The sequence below is a fragment of the Ranitomeya imitator genome, chromosome 5 (assembly GCF_032444005.1).
Source record: "Ranitomeya imitator isolate aRanImi1 chromosome 5, aRanImi1.pri, whole genome shotgun sequence".
In the NCBI taxonomy this organism is placed as follows: Eukaryota; Metazoa; Chordata; class Amphibia; order Anura; family Dendrobatidae; genus Ranitomeya; species Ranitomeya imitator.
Window position 1 is genome coordinate 567,777,188 of NC_091286.1, and position 20,268 is coordinate 567,797,455.

The window sequence follows — 20,268 nt, forward strand, 5'->3', positions numbered from 1 at the left end:
CATGCCCATCCTCCGGAACTCACATTCACGAATGAAACCTTCAGATGCATCCGGAAACTAATCTCTTCATGAAATCCCACAGTCTGCATTAACCTTGCTGACGTCTCACCACCAAAGGAGAAGTTCCATCCCCTTTACCAACTGTCTCCTTCCCCAATACCTTGTAAATTGTAAGCCCGTGAGGTCAAGATAATCTCTTCCTCTGTACCAGTCTATCACTGTTAGGTTTTTTTCAATTAAACTTGTATTTAATATCTATGTTACATGTATGCAAACCCTCTTCATAGTTGTAACAGCCACAATGTTATCTTTATGTAAGCTTCACTATGAGGTCTTGTTTTTTGGCGAAATGAGCTGTAGTTTATTTAAAGGCCATTTTGGCAAAACTGTATGCAAGCATTACATTTGTATTAGTCTGTTTTTATGGGCTTAATGGAGAAAGAAAAAAAACAATCATGTTATTATTTTCACTCCATTTACAGGTCACTATAAATATAATCTATAAAAAAATCTGTTTTCAGTATTACAAGGATAACAAATATGACCAAGTTATTTACCTTTTGTGATACTTATTTTAAAAAAATGTATTCATAACATGTGATTATTGTATTTGCCATTTTATAGGAAACAAAGTTATTTTACCCCAAAAAGCACATGTGGGCTTTTTGGTTGTGTTTGTGTCATCTGTTTTCCTGTGATTTGTGTGGTTAATGGTTATCCTTTGTCCCTCTTTGGATTTAAATATTAACCTCTATATGATTTTGTTGCACGCAATGTGTGCTAATTTGGTCATGGTATATGACAGGGGTGTCATAATTTTGCTGTTTTCAGTTAACTCCCATGTCATTTACATTCTCTATTTTGTCTACCAAGATGTTGTGATTACAACAAAATGTCTTTTTTTCAGAATTTTAATTTTAACTTTCATTGCCTTCAGCATTAATGGCTCACTACAAAAGCTTCCGCCTGCAAAAAAACACGTGACTGGGTCCCCATCCTCTACGGGCCCCTGTGCAGGTGAACTGACTGCTGATACCTGTTGATGACTCAGGGCTGTCTTGACCTCTTACTTTCCTAATGATTCTGACTCCACCCTCCTGGTTCTGTTAGACAACCTGAAAACATGCAAGGACAGCCTGTTTGTTAGGGAATCCCTGCACATGTATTCAGGTTGTCTAACAGCCGCAAAACATGCAGCTGCGGGGACGCAAACATAATCTACGAGCACGCCCAAAATACTTGGAGAACACCAGAGCATGCTCGGTAAACTCAAGTAACGAGCACACTCGCTCATCACTACTTCTCTTTTCTGGCTCATATAGAAGTCCCAAGTAAGTAATTGTTAACCTTCCTCCCTCTGCACCAGTGTGTTTCTCCTTTGTTTCTTTTTTTTCTATTTGTTTTTCATCTCATGTATTTATGTTATCTATTGTTATACGTATTTTATATAAACCCTATTTGTATCTTTTTTTTTCATATCTATATCCATACAAAAAAATGTAAATAATAAAAATATTACTAGAAATGTTAGAAATATTTCTTATGGTAGATGGTAGAGTAAGTACGCCACTGCCCCGGTCATTTCCCTACACTGTCCACAAAGATTACAGCCTACGTCCATTAACTGATTTGAAGAATTGAACTGGAAATTTAAAAACATGGTTTCTCTCCAGGGTTATTATTGAAGCACAAAGTGAATGATTGTGACCTTCATGCAATTCCTTTATATATTATAGAGTAAAAGTGAGAATGCTCCTGAGTCCTTACAATATAAAGGATGAGCCACGATAAGGACTAACAAAGCTGAATTATTGTGAGGGCAAAGGGGACAATTGCACAATTGCCTGAGGACCATTATTACCTGGTAGATAAGGAAGTCTCCACCATCGCTTACCAATTAATCCATAAAGTAATGTCACCTTTGGCACAATATCACCAGCATGTCTTTAGAATTCCTTTGTATGGCCAACATTGGCAATATCTATCTATCTATCTATCTATCTATCTATCTATCTATCTATCTATCTATCTATCTATCTATCTATCTAGAAAGGCCGTACTGGGGGCCCACGGCACGTAAAGGGAGGCCGCCATGACGGGGTTACGTGGGACCTGGGGAGCTGGAGCAGTTAGAAGGGATACGGTGGTAAGGGGTTAACTGGGAACTTGAGGGGTGGCTTTAGGGGCATTTTTTGAAAATAAGGGGTGGAACTAGGGGACTGTGGGGAGGGGGCACATAAAAAGGGGCACGCTCCTCACGCAGGCATCCATTTTAGGTGCCTGCGTGACAAGTGAGGAATCTCCCGCCCACCCTCCCTTTTTTGGTTAGGGTAATGGGGGGGGTGAAGTCGGCATATGTGGGCTTTTGGAGTATTGTTTTAAGAGGCGTCTAAATGTATTTATTTTGTTATGTGAATGCTGTCAGGGTATTGTCACGGCAGTTGGCGGGGGTGGAGGTCCTCGAAGTCGGTGGAAATGGTAAATCGTGGTTCAATGGGGTGGGGATCTTGAGAGGTCCTGGACACCCCATGAGAGAATTTAACAAGGCGCGGTACGGTTATTCCGCGTGAGGTGGATTTATGGACCCCTGGCATGGGGGTGGGTTCGGTGGACCAGGATTGGTTGTTATCTATCCCTGAGCTGGTGCTTTACGGCTGGGGGTAAGACTCATCCTGGGCTGAACATTGTGGAGTTTTTGGGATACTGAGTTTTTTATAACTTTGGGGCTTCGAGGACCGCCCCTCCTATTCTGGGTTGTCATAAAAGTTCTGTTATCTTTTATTTAATAAAATGGCTGCTGTGGCCAATTAAATCCAACATATGTCTCCGTCTGCTGTTTTGAGTACGTTAGTAGTTTATTCTTTAGATTGTTAAGAGATCTGTTTAAGGGGGTTGGGGTAATTTTTTTCCAGGTCACGGAACTCACGTATACCCTATGTCAATCTCTCTTCTATAGTTTATTGAAAACCACTAAAATAAATTCCAGACAACTGGATTCAAATTCTAATAACTATATTTCCTACTATAAATCTGTGTTTAGATAAATTATATAAAACTCGTCTGTGTTTCAGCAATGATGATAAACGGACAATTTATCATTGTAATCGAATCAGTTTTGTGACTTTTCTGCCATTTTTCACAGACTGTTTGAGTTTGAATGGAGGAGACGCTTCCCACAATCAGACCATTACTGTAATTTTCTCCACCTCCACTCACGGAGAAACATTTGGAGAGCACTCAATTGTGAGCACGGTTCATGTGAACAGATCATATTAATCAGAGAAATTAAGCAATATCTGTCATTTATTTATGAATTATGTCAGTAAAATATAGAGTGATAACATTACAGCACAATAATCCACATCATAAAGGGACATCTACATCATACACACTGATTCACTTCATAGACGGTGAAATCCACCTTGTACACATTCATGTCCACATCATACACAGTCATGAACATACCATACAAAGTCACAATCATCTAGTATCATCCACATCATACACATTCACATGCACATTGCACATCATACACAAGAACATCCATATCATACATAGTCATATATACAAGAACATCCATATCATACACAGTGGCATACACAGGCACATCCATATCATACAAGGTCACATAAACACACCCCATGCACAAGCACATACACATCCCACACAATCACATGCATATCATACAAAGTCATATATGGTCACATCCACATCATACATAGTCACATTCATAATACTGTATACACAGTCACATCCACATAAAACAGTCATGTAAGGTCACATCCACATAATACACTATCACCTGCTTATCATTCACAGTCACATTCACATCATACACTGTCACATCTACATTATACACAGTCATACACTGTTACATCCATATCATACAGAGTCATACACGGTAACATTCACACCATACACTGTCACATCCACATCATGCACAGTCATACAGTGTCACATCCATATTATACACAGTCATACAAGGTCACATCCACATCATACACGGTCACATCCACATCATGCACGGTCACATCCACATTAAACACAGTCATACAGTGTCACATCCATATTATACACAGTCATACAAGGTCACATCCACATCATACACGGTCACATCCACATCATACACGGTCACATCCACATCATGCACGGTCACATCCACATCATGCACGGTCACATCCACATTAAACACAGTCATACAGTGTCACATCCACATTATACACAGTCATACACGGTCACCTCCACATCATACACTGTCACATCCACATTATACACAGTCATACACGGTCACATCCACATCATACATAGTCATACACTGTCACATCCACATCATACACAGTCAGACACGGTCACATCCACATCATACACAGTCACATCCACATTATACACAGTCATACAGTGTCACATCCACATCATACACAGTCATACAGTGTCACATCCACATCATACACAGTCAGACACGGTCACATCCACATCATACACAGTCATACATGGTCACATCCACATCATACACAGTCACATCCACATTATACACAGTCATACATGGTCACATCCACATTATACATAGTCATACACGGTCACATCCACATCATACATAGTCATACACTGTCACATCCACATCATACACAGTCAGACACGGTCACATCCACATCATACACTGTCACATCCACATTATACACAGTCATACACGGTCACATCCACATTATACACAGTCATACACGGTCACATCCACATCATACACAGTCAGACACGGTCACATCCACATTATGCACAGTCAGACACGGTCACATCCACATCATACACTGTCACATCCACATTATACACAGTCAGACACGGTCACATCCACATCATACACTGTCACATCCACATTATACACAGTCATACACGGTCACATCCACATTATACACAGTCAGACACGGTCACATCCACATTATGCACAGTCATACAGTTTCATATCCACATTATACACAGTCATACACAGTCACATCCACATTATGCACAGTTAGACACGGTCACATCCACATCACACAGTGTCACCTGCATATCATACATGATCACATCCATGTGTAACAATCCATTGCATATAGAGACGTAACCAGGATCAGTGACAAATACCAGGATCAAAAAGAAACCACACTGCTGTCAACTAACTGACTGTAATCACTGTGACTAAAGGGATTTCATGCGCCTGATCCGTTTCTGTTTCATGACTCTAAGCAGAGTCTCTCTACTTTCTCTTTGCTTTTTTTCAAGTATTATCAGCTACTATTCACAGACTATTATTCTTTCAGCTGTCAGCCTGTGTGACCAAAGTATTAATACACATTCGGGCAGCATTTCATCCTGCCCTGTAAGGTTATTCGCTAATTCCACTTCACGTCATGGGCTCTATTCCAGTGTGACATCTGTGCATCACGGATCATGTACGGACAAAGATGAATGCACTGGCCAAGGGTCTCAGATCCTCAGAGGCATATATGACCTTCTTGAGTTGGGGTCAAGAGACCCACAATCAGTCCATACATCATGGTCCTTATATGGACCATGTTTTACAGATGTCAGGATTTAGCCTTACCATTATAGCAATAAATTACTATTTTTGAATTATACTTGATCATTTTTCTACAAATTTTAGTCAATAGCTATTTTATTTTTAGTATACTTCTCAGAACATTCTATTTTTTTGTTTTCAACCCTGTATAAGGGCTTGTGCAGACCTTTGTCTCTAGAGTAAAATATGCTATACTACAGCATGCTATAGAGCTTGGGTACATAAATTATGGAACTTGTACCTCCGGGGGTACACAGCATGTCTTTTATTGGTATCACAGTTTTTATAAAATGCTTTAAATAGGTGCAAGCAGGATATATTGGCTTTGCCGTCGGAGGAGTGCTTTGATGTAATTTTTTTGAGTATGGGGTACTGGTTTAGAAATGTTGAGAAAAAAACTGCAATAACTCATACAGCAATATTTTAAGAATATCCTGATGGATCCCCCAGACCATTTTAGAACAACTTCAAAGACCCCCCCAACCGCCACCATGACCTGAAAATGTCTCACATAATCAACAATCAGGAATACCAGAACTTAAGGGTGGGCGGGAATGTCCCTAACTCCTGAGAGCGGGACAACGTGGGACCTCTCCCCTTAGTGGCCATATAAATCTCCTGAATTTGGGCCTGCCCCTCTGCCTAAACACCCCCACTCCCTCCAACCCATTGTCATGTTGGCCTCCACCCACAGCGTTGGAGGTCGGCTGTGCTCCGGCCTTTCCTTTATCTAAGAAACAAGTGGAAGTAGCCATACACTGTAACTTGTGTTTAAAATATGGAGAAAATTTGCCAAAATTTTCATAACACGGGCACGGGCAAGTTTTAGAGAGACAGAGATCACATGTACCCTAAAGTCAGTATATAAGGCAAAAACAATAATATTGTAGCCACTTCCTTGATGGATATTGCACTGCACACAAGGACTTTGGTACCTTGTACGAAGAGCACGGAGGACTGTACCTGGTCTGACTTTATGGCATGTACAATGTGCACCGCTTTGCTCCAATTGTACTATGACACCGCTACCCTGCAAAGCAATTCCACTCACCAAACTACATGCTGTAAAGGCTGACGTTGTTACAAGTTATTTGATTACTAACTAATGTAATTAAAAATGCAATATTAGAGTTTTAATATGACACGTAATTGTTCTCATTACACCATTACACATGGAATGTGATCTGCAGACTGAACATTTCCAGATTACACTGTCCTCACCTGGATGATACTGTGTACCCACCAAAATGAGATATGTCTAGGTTCATTCATACCACAGACGTCGTGGTGTGAGCACAGGGACCATGTGACTGCAGGAGTGTACGCTCACAAAGCATGAGTCACTCACCTCTGCTGCTCCGTCTTATAAATAGTGCAGGTAAAACCGGGGAGTGTCAGGCAATAACCTAAATACTTAGCCATAAGCTAATCTTATACTCAGACACGTTCTCACACCTGGACCTGGTTTATTTATTGACAGGATAAGTGAAACTCTCACCGACCTTAAGAAAGGGGCTCTGCAGAGTTCCATCAGGACTCCTAAGCCGTTTATATGGGCATGGAGGTCATAGGAAGCTGAATAAAACGATACCTTGATATCTGTGATCCGATGTCTTATTCCAGAGAAATGCATGTTTTTCTGTTAAGATCTATGGGTGGGACATAGATCTCCCGGAGAATCTGCCTCCAGAGCTTATTTTAAATGAAAGGGGGCATTCTGCACATGAGTACTGTGTACAGTTTTGGGCACCGGTGCTCAGGAAGGATATAATGGAACTAGAGTGAGTACAAAGGAGGGCAACAAAATTAATAAAGGGGATGGGGCAACTACAATACCCAGAGAGATTAGCAAAATTAGGATTATTTAGTCTAGAAAAAAGACAACTGAGGGACGATCTAATAACCATGTATAAGTATATAAGGGACAATACCAAGATTTCTCTGAGGATCTGTTTATAGCGAGAAAGGTGACGGTCACAAGGGGGCATTCTCTGCGTCTGGGGGAGAGAAGGTTTTTCCACCAACATAGAAGAGGATTCTTTACTGTTAGGGCAGTGAGAATCTGGAATTGCTTGCCTGAGGAGGTGGTGATGGCGAACTCAGTCGAGGGGTTCAAGAGAGGCCTGGATGTCTTCCTGGAGCAGAACAATATTGTATCATACAATTATTAGGTTCTGTAGAAGGACGTAGATCTGGGGATTTATTCTGATGGAATATAGGCTGATGTGGATGGACTAATGTATTTTCTGGGCCTTGCTAACTATGTTACCAGTGTGAGATGTAGATCAGGAGAACAGTTCTGTCAGCCATTACATATCTAACACTGGTAATACCCCCTTTCCTTTAAAATAATTTCAGGAGGTAGAGTCACAGGGAGATCAGTGTCCCACCCATAGCTCTTAATAATAAAAAGGTTGATTTATCTGGAATAAAACACCGGACCGCAATATAAAGGTATCATTTTATCAGCTTCCTATAAGCTTCATGCTCATATAGATGGCTTAGGAAGAATGATCCTACTGACACAATTCCTTTATCTCTTTTCTCAGCATCATTGAGGGCCCCAGACATGAGACCCCAGAAATCAAAAGGCTGTGAGAATACCACTTTAAAAGCAATGTGATTTCTTTTTCCCACCTGAACAAAATAGTTACAGACTACAGTGTCATATATCACTATTTTCTCAAAAAGGGATCGCACTGAAAAATGACCATAAGGGCATTGGCCTTTTCCATGTCATCCTGCAGTCTTGGTCCCATACTAAGAGGTTCCTCACCATCTCCCAATGACTGAAGAAGTTTCTCTATAGAATCCAGTCAGTGCCATTAACTATTTGCATTCTGTCATCAGTATCAGTCATAGTACAGAAACTCCATAGTTATATCTAGTTATATTATCACAGGGCTCAGTATAAGTACGCAGTGTCTACTCTATCTTTACAGAAACCTATAATTGCTCTTATTTATTATCAAATCCAACCACAATATCCGCTTGTATTAGGAGGAGCCCTCTGCGGTACTCAAAATTTACTTTTACTAAAACCCACAGTATAATAGTACCAAGATAAATTATCAAATCCCACCACACCTCTAAGCTATAATTAAATCAATCACAATAATCAGTTATATTATGGACCCACTACAGTACTTAGTATATACTTTACAAAAAAACACAATATTATATTATCTAGTAAGATTATGACAACCCAATACAGTACACAGTAATTATTAGATTGACCCAAGGTACCCAGTTACTCTGCAATGCTAAACCCAAGTTTAACAGGAACCCGTGCGACAGTATAAAACAACAATATGGCATTAAAACAATTCCATCACAACAGTCAGTTCAATTATAAAGCCCTAATACAGTATGCAGGTATGCCGTGAAACATCACGCATCTCATTACCAACATAAATAACATCCATTGGAATATTCAGGGACAATATGAAAATATTAAAGGAGTACTCTCAAGTTTCAAAGTTATTCCATATGATATACCCTATGGAAGGGAAAGGGAATAATTCCCAATCACTGGGCGTCAGACCGCTGAGATCCCGCCAGTCACAAGAAGCATGCGAATAGAGCTGTGGTTGATCATGTGCACTGCCGCCCCATTAGTTTTTAATGAGGTCCGACGAAGATAGCTGACCACTGCACTCGGCTGATCTTTGGTACTTCCCTAAGAATTAATGGAGTGGCAGTGCCCACGATTGACCACCGCTACAATCACATGGAGCTCATCGCTGGGAGAGGTGGTCGGACTCTCAGTGATCAGGATGTTATTCCCTATCCAATGGATAGACTACGACTTCTAAACTTGAGAACACCCCGTTAAGCTCTGCACAGTCATGGCTAGGCTTTCCTCACCTACGGCAAAGATTCAGATTACTGCCATATCCCTATCTCTAAATATCCTCCCTGTCACACAGAGAAAATTGTAGGGGTCCCTCGGGGTACCCTAAGACCCCAATATAGCTGATTACAGCCGAGCATTATACATCACAACAATAACCAATCACAGTCAGATTCTACAGCCGGACCACTATGACTATCCATTACAGGGGGCACAGACACCATTGATGCAATCACAGTGTCTCCAATGTGCTTTTAACAGTTTCAATACCTGTACAGTATGATCAATGTGCTGGTGTGAACAGAGTATTGTCACCTGCCAGACGAGTATCTACCTGTATCTGGGTGGCAGTAAAACATTGGTGGTCCTAGATCATCAGGATTGTGTCCGCAAAATGTACCTACAATGATTAGTCCCCCCAACAATACCTTGTCCAGTGTCTGGGGGCAGCAGCTGGGACTGGCTGTCTCTCCTGTGCTCTTTGTGTGATGATATCCCGCTCTCCGGCAGTACCAAAGGTCTACAGGTATCTTGTGTGCACTGGCTGTGTACAGGCAAATGCTAAATTAAAGAGACAGTGTGACTGGTTAAAGGTGACATTAGGAACAAACCGCTCCCTGCAATATACAAAATGTAATGTCACATTCTTTTGTGCTATTTGCACAGCCACTCCCAGCGCTCATAGTAAGGAATGTCACCGTGCACTAACAAGATGCAGATATAAACAGTCACCAAAACAAATACACATCCAAACAAACCCACAGACCACGTAATACAACAGCTACATGGAATTCCCTGCACATACAAAGACAGATAGGATGTAATAATATTTACAGGATATTTTATGGGTCTAAAAAGGTCATGATTGCTGCAGGGGCAGACACTGAAAGCAAAAGGCTCCTGTGCAAGAATTGTGTATGGACCCCTCCCCCTTTCTTAAAGGGGTCTTCCATTTTCATTTTTTTGTGCTCAATGTCTTACAATTGGGAAAAAATAATAAAGGTAAAGTTACTCATTTTCCTTGGTCCAGTGAGGGAGAGAGAGTGGACCCTCTGGACCGTGGGAAGACCTACCACCAGGGGCAGGTCCAGAGGTCACTTACCCATGGTGGAAGTACCAAGAGGGACGGCTCCAAGAAGGAGAGAAGAAGGCTCCAACGGGGAACCCGGAAGACTGAGAACTGACCGGAGAGCAGGAAATCGGAACGGAGTGAGGCTGTGGAAAAAAACAAAAGGTAACGTTAGAAACAAGACAAGGGGAGGAAAGGAAACAGAAGGGAAATCCTAACGGCAATAAACGGAACTATGAATGGAGGAAGCAAAGCCAAGAACAGAACCAGATGGAACTGTGTATGAGGCGCAAGCACAGGAAGGAAGGGCCAGAAGCACTAGCTAAGCTATGACAATCAGGCACCTAGAAGCAGGGGAGACCGCTTCTTATAGCAGAGGCAGAAGCGGGATTGGCTGTGGGAATTACTGACCTTGGTGACCCCAGGAAGTAGAAATGGGTACAATGTGCCTGCGCCTACTGGAAAATCCAGAGCGCCTGGGAAGACTCAGCATTCCCCAAGAGGAAGAAGACACCGGAAGTGAAGTGGAGTCACTGGCGCGCCCAGACCCGGAAGTAGAGCGCCGGGAACGCGCCGCTGCAGGGAAGGAGAGGGTGACGCGCCCAGACCCAGCAATGGAGCGGCAGGAGCGCGCAGCAGTGGAAGCAGACACCGCAGTACGGGAGGAGGAGCGGAGGCGCCGGGACCCAGCGGCAGGATAGCGGCGAACAGCAGCAGTAACAATCTCTCTGTTCCGGCTCCATCTACGTTTGCAGGCTGCAGTGTTAATGTCGCATGTGACCACTTTAACCAATCATAGGGCTCAGCAGCTTGTGCCGTCTACCTTGGCAAATGAATGTAGAAGAGCCGCGGAGACACCATCACGTGTTTCTCAACGCAAGCTTGCGTTGAGAAACACGTGATGGTGTCTCTGCGGCTTTTCTACATGCATTTGTATATTTCCCATAAGGGATGGGGGCAGCGTTCTGGATCACTGCGTTGAGAAACACGTGATGGTGTCTCTGTGGTGTTGGATGTTTTGATCTTCTCGAGGTCGTTCATCCTTATGTTTATAGTCTACCTTGGCAAGACTGCTGAGTTCAGTCATTAGCTCCATCAGTCACATGTTATGACATCACAACTACAGCCTGAAAACAAAGATAAGGGAAGTAGCAAGTAAATTTGTCCCTCATACCTCGAAATCGCCACGGGGGCAGGTCTTTCCCCCCTAACACAGACGCACCACAGCCTTCACTCATGGCCCCTGTGCGCCGGGCGCTGCCTCCTCTTCCTTCATTAGCGTTCCCAGTGCCTGCGCTGTTATTTTTTTGGGGGGGGCATGCGCAGTCTCACTGCCCTTCGAACTTACAGCGCAAAAAACTTTCTCCACATGATTCCTCTGGTTATATAGAAGTAATGGATGTTGCTCAAGATATAGTTTTCAAGTTTGTCTTTCTATCTTGCCACCTGAGGCTCTATTCTTTGAATAGTCATGCAGACCTGGTTGGAAATTATGGATCTTAATATCTTGTATTTCTTTTTCCCACTTATTTAAATTCGTCTCTAAATCTTTATTCAATTTGCAGCACTTGTCTGCGGTTAATTTGGTTTGTATCTTATTTTTTAGGGTGTCAATTTCCCCTTCAATTGCTTCCAATGATTTGATCAATAGTTCTAATAACGTACATGAGCACTTAGACCGGAGTCACACTAGAGCGTAAAACGGACGAGTAAAAATAAAATATCGCATAGCACTCGGACCAGTATTCTTCTATGGGGCAGCTCACATAACCGTTTTTTTCCTCTGCCGTTTTCAGTGTGCGAGTGAAATCGCAGCATGCTGCGATTGTCACCAACACTAGGCCGAGTCTCTGCTCACTCGCACCCATATAAGCCTATGGGTGCGAGTGAGACAACGCACATCACTCTGATAGGTGGTTAGCACTGTTGCCTTGCAGCACTGGAGTCCTGGGTTCAAACCCCACCAAGGACAACATCTGCAAAGAGTTTGTATGTTCTCTCCGTGTTTGCGTGGGTTTCCTCCGGGTACTCCGGTTTCCTCCCACATTCCAAAAAGACTTACTTACTTACAAGCATGGAGGAGGAGTTGTGATAGTGTAGGGGTGCTTTGCTAGTGATACTGATGGGGATCTATTCAAAATTGAAGGCATACTGAACCACCATGGCTACCACAGCATCTTGCAATGGCATGCTATTCCATCCGGTTTGCGTTTAGTTTGACCATCATTTATTTTTTAACAGGACAATGACGCCAAACACACCTCCAGGCTGTGTAAGGGCTATTTGACCAAGAAGGAGAGTGATGGGGTGCTGCGCCAGATGACCTGACCTCCACAGTCACCAGACCTGAACCCAATTGAGATGGTTTGGGGTGAGCTGGACCGCAGAGTGAAGGCAAAAGGGCCAATAAGTGCTAAGCATCTCTGGGAACTCCTTCAAGATTGTTGGACGACCATTTCCAGTGACTGCCTCTTGAAGCTCATCAAGAGAATGCCATGAGTGTGCAAAGCAGTCATCAAAGCAAATGGTGGCCACTTTGAAGAACCTAGAATATAAGACATATTTTCAGTTGTTTCACACTTTTTTGTTAAGTATATAATTCCACATGTGTTAATTCATAGTTTTGATCGCTTCAGTGTGAATTTACAATTTTCATAGTCATGAAAATACAGAAAAATATTTCAATGAGAAGGTGTGTCCAAACTTTTGGTCTGTACTGTACATCACACAAATAAAGTGCACAAATCATAAACATCACGAGTACAGCGCACACATCGAACGAGTGCAGCACACTTAACACAAGGGTTTAGAGGAGAAGACCGGGCACCATGTCCGGAACTGTTGAGGCCGAACCTCCTGTTGCCAGGGAGAAGGAGATAGAGACGGAACAAACCCTTGATCTGCAGAGAAGGGGCGAGGTGAGCCAGAGGAGTATAAGGGGTTTTGTGCGGGAAAGCAGAGGGATCTCCCGTCAGAGAGCAGTGAGACTGCGGACCTGCGTCGTGCTGTGGGTAGCATTAGTCCGCACAGCAGTAAAAGAGGACAAGTGCAGGAAGGACCGGGGACCATCGCCAGGTGTGCAGGGTAGAGCACACCAAGCGGGAGATTGTTGCGCGATGCTCCTGCCTGCAGAGCACGCCAAGCGGGAGATTGTTGTGCGAGACGCCTGGCTGTAGAGCCCGCCAAGCGGCAGGTTGTTGTGAAGGACTCCCAGCCATCAGGCAGTTGAATGGACCAGAGGCTCAGTGGGCAAAACCGGTGATCGCCCGCTGCCACCTGTTAAAAACCATTTGACGCAGGTGGGGAAGCCAAAAGACTCAGCACCAGCCGCAGGCAACAGCCAGACAGCAATTGGACTCTGAGAGAGAAACAGGCAATCGAGACACGATAATTGAAACTGATAGGCTGTTAACTTGAAGTACTATTATCCTGTTTAACCCTCATCCTTTAACTATATTTCCCTTGTTTTCTCAGTGTGAGGAGTTTATTCTTGTGTTGATAAAGTGAATAACTGTTTAACACTTGCTCTGCGCGTCTGTGTCACTGCATCCGTGTACCTGTGTTACAAAGGCATCACACAAACATCAAAGTGCACAAATCATAAACATTATGAGTACAGCGTACACATCAAATGAGTGCTGTACACACATGAAACAAACGCAGCACACATCACATGAAAGCATCACACAATAAAGTACACAAACCATAAACATCACGAGTAGAGATGGGCAAACCTGAACAGTTCGGGTGTATCTCTCGATTTTATGTGCATGACAGCATGGCAAACACTGCCTCTGATCATGATAATGATTTTAAATTAAACAAAAATAAGGCATGGGCCCCCATTTTTGCAACCAGCCAAGCTAAAGCAGACAACTGGGGGCTGTTATTCTCAGGCTGGCAAGGGGCCTTGAGGGGCCTACATTTCTCCTGCTAAACTGCGGTGAACTCACCTCTGCACCATGAGACTTTTTCGTACTGTGCTAGCAGGGATCTCACTGATGTCCTTGTAGTTCAGAGGCCTGTCTGGGAATGCAGCCCGAGTGACCGGCGGTAACCTCGACGACATCACCACTGGTCACTGATGCTGTGCTCGCAGCAGCTTATTCCCCAGGTTCTCAGCCTGGATGATCGCATTTTGGCACCATCCAGGTTAAAAGCTTTTTATCCCCAGGCATGGATTACAGAGAGGAACAGAACGCCAAATAGGTGAGGAATATTGTTGTTTTTTATTTTTATTTTATTCCAGGAGACAAGGGCATCAATGGAATGGGCGTTAGGTGAGTATAACTGTGTTGCTATTTTTAAATTAAAAAGGTAAAGTGTGTTTTGTTTTATTTGAAATAAAAGACTTTATTCTGACTGTGTCTTTACTTACCAGATAATTATAGGATTAGTAACAGATAGGTGTCTTATAGACACCTCTCCATTACTAATCCGTGGACTTGATGTCACCAGACAATAAAAAGGTGACATCAACCCCACAAATATGAACCCCACTTGCCACCGCTACAGAGCAAGTGGGAAGAGCCAGGCAAAACACCAGAATCTCTAATCAAACAAGCACTGCACACATCACATCAAAGTGCACAAAACATAAACATCACGAGTACAGTGCACACATCAAACGAGCGCAGAGCACACATCACACAAAAAAGTACACATATTATAAACATCACGAATATAGTGCACACATCAAACGAGCGCAGCGCTACATCACGCGAGTGCAAGACACAATGAGCAACACATACATCAGACAAGCACAAAAACACGTGTGCAAAATAATTACTACACAAACATAATGCTGAAGTTGTTTTTTTTATTCGGTAATTTATTTTTTTCTGCATTTTATAGGTTTAACAACAAAAATAAAAAAATACAATAGTAAAATACAATGCAACAAGGTGCCCTGAATACACTTAAAAACAACTACAAAGGTTATAAAAGTAGCACAAAATTTGCATCAAAGTGGGCACTGCAAGGCATTGTTGAAAGGGTTTAATGACATTTGGCCACTGATCTCACACTACAGACTATAGATCAGGCTGCCCCACATCAAATTCAGGTTACTCCTGCCTGTCCCAAATTGGTTCTCGGCATCTGAACTGGCATCAAAGTGGGACAGACAGTTGATTTTGATTATTTCAAAAAGTATCTGGTGTTTTTCAGTGGGTCAAATGTCTTTGGACCACTGATCTCACACCACCAATAAATAGTGATGCCCAACATCAAATTCAGGTAACTACAGCCTGGCCCAAATGTTTTCTGGGCATGAAAACTGCCCACTTTGATGCCAGTTCTCATGCCCAGTACTCATTTGGGCCAGCCTGTAGTGACTTGAATTTGATCACTATGTATGTAATGGCGTTGTAACATCAGTGGCTCAAAGTTATTTGAGCTAAATTACTGCATTGTCCCGACGACAGCCTTGAATATAAACAGTCAAAATCCGTACCTCAGAATTCTCAAATCACAAGAATAAAGAGGGTTCTTGAAGCTACAGATTGTATTGAAAAGCATGCCTACCTCTTTTTCACCTTCCCTCCAGCCACCGTTTCTAGCTCAGAGGAGCCAATTTATTCTGTAAGCATGCGTGGGAAAAAAATGTATGCCACATGTACTGGAAATATGGACATGTGAATGAGGCCCTATGCTTATATGTCTACATAGACATCCTCAAGATCTTTTCTTGTAGTTGACATGCTCTAATTGGCCAAGATGATAATATGATGATCACGCTGGTGTTTAGTTTGCTACTCTTTGATAAATAAATCAGTTCGATTATGGTAATCACATCCTGGATCAGAGAGGAATCTTATTCACTCGGAGATGTAAAAAAAAACCACAGTTTCTCCACCTTCTCTATGAGGTCAGTCCGCGATCTCATCCGAGTGCGGTCTGATTTTTTTTCACTGACCCGTGCACTGGGCCCGTCTTTCTGATGGACCCATCGAGGCTATGTGCACCAGTTGTGTATGCATCTTCGCAGCGGTTTTCCGCTGCAAAAACGCATACACAACACAAACCAGGTTAAAAAAATAATAAAAAATTGCAGTATTCTCACCTACCGGCGTTCCCGCGCAGTGATGCTCCCGGCAGAAGTTGCATTACTATGAACGTTAGCTGCCGGGAGCATCGCTTTGCGAGAACGGCAGTAGGTGAGAATATTGCGATTTTTTTTAATTTTTTTAAAATTATTTTTAACATGATATCTTGTTACTATTGATGCTGCATAGGCAGCATCAATAGTAAAGAGAAAGAGAGCGAGCGAGAGAGAATTTCCCTGACGGGAAATTCTTCCACGTATGCTCAGTTTGAAAACACGGGACCCGTCGCTGGATTCCTGCTTTTCACAGGCAGCGATGTGTTGCTGACCAATTTTCTGACGTGCAGAAAAAACGTTCCTCTGAACGTTTTCTCTGCCCAACGGACCTTTTTTTTATACAGGATCCAGTGAAAGACGGATGAAACGGATGGCCATCCATCACAATCCGTCGCTAATACAAGTCTATGGGATAATTTGTTTCCAGGATACTGCATTCTCAAAAATCGACGGATTGTGACGGAAGCTGAAAGACGGAAGTGTGAAAGAGGCCTAAGATGATATAATTTTTAAATAAATTGATTTTTAAATGGTCCATTCAGCACATCATTTCAGATAAAGTGTATGAAAGTACAGGCATCATTAAAGCCACAAGCGTAGTCTTGTATTAGATGCTGTAGAATGCCTTGCATTAGTTATTATTGACTTTATGGGTTCCATAAAATTGAGCATTCTGGATTATTGAGCATCCAGAGTAAGGTATATGAAATTTATGGTAGAGAACATTGAGGAAACCAGCTCAGTATTCTGCTTATAATGTAAAGATTATCAATCACATTTTTTAATGGAAATAGGAGGTTATCAGACCAATGTGTATAGTACCAATAACAGGAGACATGTATCTATTCCATCTTATCCTATATCATTAAAATGTAATGCAATCAGTAATATTTATCCCATTGGTATCACTCTACTGCACTCAGTTGTATATCAGTTTGGAGTGTGGTAAAAGAGATTGTAACATTGACTTGTAACATGGACTTTAGAAAAAGAGATAAAAATTGGATCACCCAATTAGGGTCTCCATTTGGTAAGAAATCGGTAACTGATACAGAAACTAGAGATAAGGACTTGAAGCTCAGCATTATGGGCCTTTTGAAAAAACTTACTGAATTGTGGTGGAATAAGGCAACATTGGAGAATTACGGTACCTCCAAAAGGATATAGTTTGCCTATGGGATTACGGATCCAAATTCACAGGAGACACTGTGTAAGGCCGGGGTCAGACTAGCATACAGCATCCGATGCGAGAGCATTGTCAGCAGGAGCCGAGTGTCATGCGTCTGTGCTCCGAGCCTCTAGCAGAGAGCGGATCGGAGCACAGCTGTGAAATTAATTTAATAATAAATAGTAATCTTTATTTTTATATAGCGCTAACATATTCTGCAGCACTTTACATTTTTTTGCACACATTATCATCACTGTCCCCGTTGGGGTTCACAATCTAAATTCCCTATCAGTATGTCTTTTTGGAATGTGGGAGGAAACCGGAGTACCCGGAGGAAACCCACGCAAACACGGAGAGAACATACAAACTCTTTGCAGATGTTGTCCTTGGTGGGGTTTGAACCCAGGACTCCAGTGCTGCAAGGCAACAGTGCTAACCACCTATCAGAGTGATGTGCGTTGTCTCACTCGCACCCATAGGCTTATATGGGTGCGAGTGAGCAGAGACTCGGCCTAGTGTTGGTGACAATCGCAGCATGCTGCGATTTCACTCGCACACTGAAAACGGCAGAGGAAAAAAACGGTTATGTGAGCTGCCCCATAGAAGAATACTGGTCCGAGTGCTATGCGATTTTTTATTTTTACTCGTCCGTTTTACGCTCTAGTGTGACTCCGGCCTAAGTGCTCATGTACGTTATTAGAACTATTGATCAAATCATTGGAAGCAATTGAAGGGGAAATTGACACCCTAAAAAATAAGATACAAACCAAATTAACCGCAGACAAGTGCTGCAAATTGAATAAAGATTTAGAGACTAATTTAAATAAGTGGGAAAAAGAAATACAAGATATTAAGATCCATAATTTCCAACCAGGTCTGCATGACTATTCAAAGAATAGAGCCTCAGGTGGCAAGATAGAAAGACAAACTTGAAATCTATATCTTGAGCAACATCCATTACTTCTATATAACCAGAGGAATCATGTGGAGAAAGTTTTTTGCGCTGTAAGTTCGAAGGGCAGTGAGACTGCGCATGCCCCCCCAAAAAAATAACAGCGCAGGCACTGGGAACGCTAATGAAGGAAGAGGAGGCAGCGCCCGGCGCACAGGGGCCATGAGTGAAGGCTGTGGTGCGTCTGTGTTAGGGGGGAAAGACCTGCCCCCGTGGCGATTTCGAGGTATGAGGGACAAATTTCAAACACGATTATTTCAGCAGTGCCAGGGACCCAAACTAAAAGAGCCACTTTGTCAGAATGCAGCATTAGTGCTGCACAAGGTGGCTCTTTTAGTTACAAACGCCTGGGGGCGGTGGGGGGTGGCAGGTTCCCTTTAATCTATCTAAGGGTACCATCACACTATACGATTTACCAACGATCACGACCAACGATACGACCTGGCCGTGATCGTTGGTAAGTCGTAGTGTGGTCGCTGGAGAGCTGTCATACAGACAGCTCTCCAGCGACCAACGATGCCGAGGTCCCCGGGTAACCAGGGTAAACATCGTGTTACTAAGCGCAGGACTGCGCTTAGTAACCCGATGTTTACCCTGGTTACCAGCGTTAAAAAAAAACAAACAGTACATACTTACATTCCGGTGTCTGTCCCTTGCCGTCTGCTTCCCGCACTGACTGACTGCCGGCCGTAAAGTGAAAGCACAGCACAGCGGTGACGTCACCGCTGTGCTCTGCTTTCACTTTACGGCCAGCAGTCAGTGAGTGCGGGAAGCAGACGGCAAGGGACCTGACGGACACCGGAATGTAAGTATGTACTGTTTTTTTTTTTTTACATTTACGCTGGTAACCAGGGTAAACATCGGGTTACTAAGCGCGGCCCTGCGCTTAGTAACCCGATGTTTACCCTGGTTACAAGCGAACGCATCGCTGGATCGGTGTCATACACACCGATCCAGCGATGACAGCGGGAGATCCAGCGACGAAAGAATGTTCCAAACGATCTGCTACGACGTACGATTCTCAGCAGGATCCCTGATCGCTGCTGCGTGTCAGACACAGCGATATCGTATGGATATCGCTGGAACGTCACGAATCGTACCGTCGTAGCGACAAAAGTGCCACTGTGTGACGGTACCCTAAGACAATCTATCTCTCAACTGCACAAATACAAGTGTTAGAGAAAGGACTCACCTTTTCACCTGCAGCTAGATTTTATTACTTTATTATAGTGAAGGATTTAGAGTTATTTTCTGGGAAATTGACTTACAAAACGTTCTTAATAAATTAATCTAAAAATGTTTTTTCGACACATCTGGAGCAACAAGCTGTAGCTGATCTGGAAGCATTACTTGCTGAATAGACAGCTATAGGTGATGAATGATTTTCCCACTCATTTACATAGCCGATCACAACATTTTCCCCTTCCAGGCTTGTGTCCAAACGTAGACATATTTGTAAAACTTGTCACAAAAGACGTAGCACAAGTTTCAGAGGATGTATCATACTTTAATTTTTTGCCGATAAGGGGGAATTTTAGTCTTAAGGCCTATTGAGATGTATGCATGTGAGGC

The 20,268-nt window shown here is 42.8% G+C and overlaps 1 protein-coding gene across 2 annotated transcripts in view; it reads right to left on the reverse strand.

Moving 5' to 3' along the window:
* Nucleotides 1-10,614, reverse strand: part of NGEF (neuronal guanine nucleotide exchange factor) — a 248,634-nt gene extending 238,020 nt beyond the window's left edge. Inside the window, exons 1-2 of one of the 2 annotated variants that reach the window (XM_069727764.1) lie at nucleotides 10,507-10,614; nucleotides 9,833-9,965 (exon numbers count right to left, since the gene is read on the reverse strand). The gene's annotated coding sequence lies outside the window, so the exon portion shown is untranslated. Of the gene's footprint in view, nucleotides 1-9,832; nucleotides 9,966-10,506 lie in introns of those variants that run through there. The other variant, XM_069727763.1, reaches the window with a different exon arrangement.
* Between the last annotated feature and the right edge of the window lie 9,654 nt (nucleotides 10,615-20,268).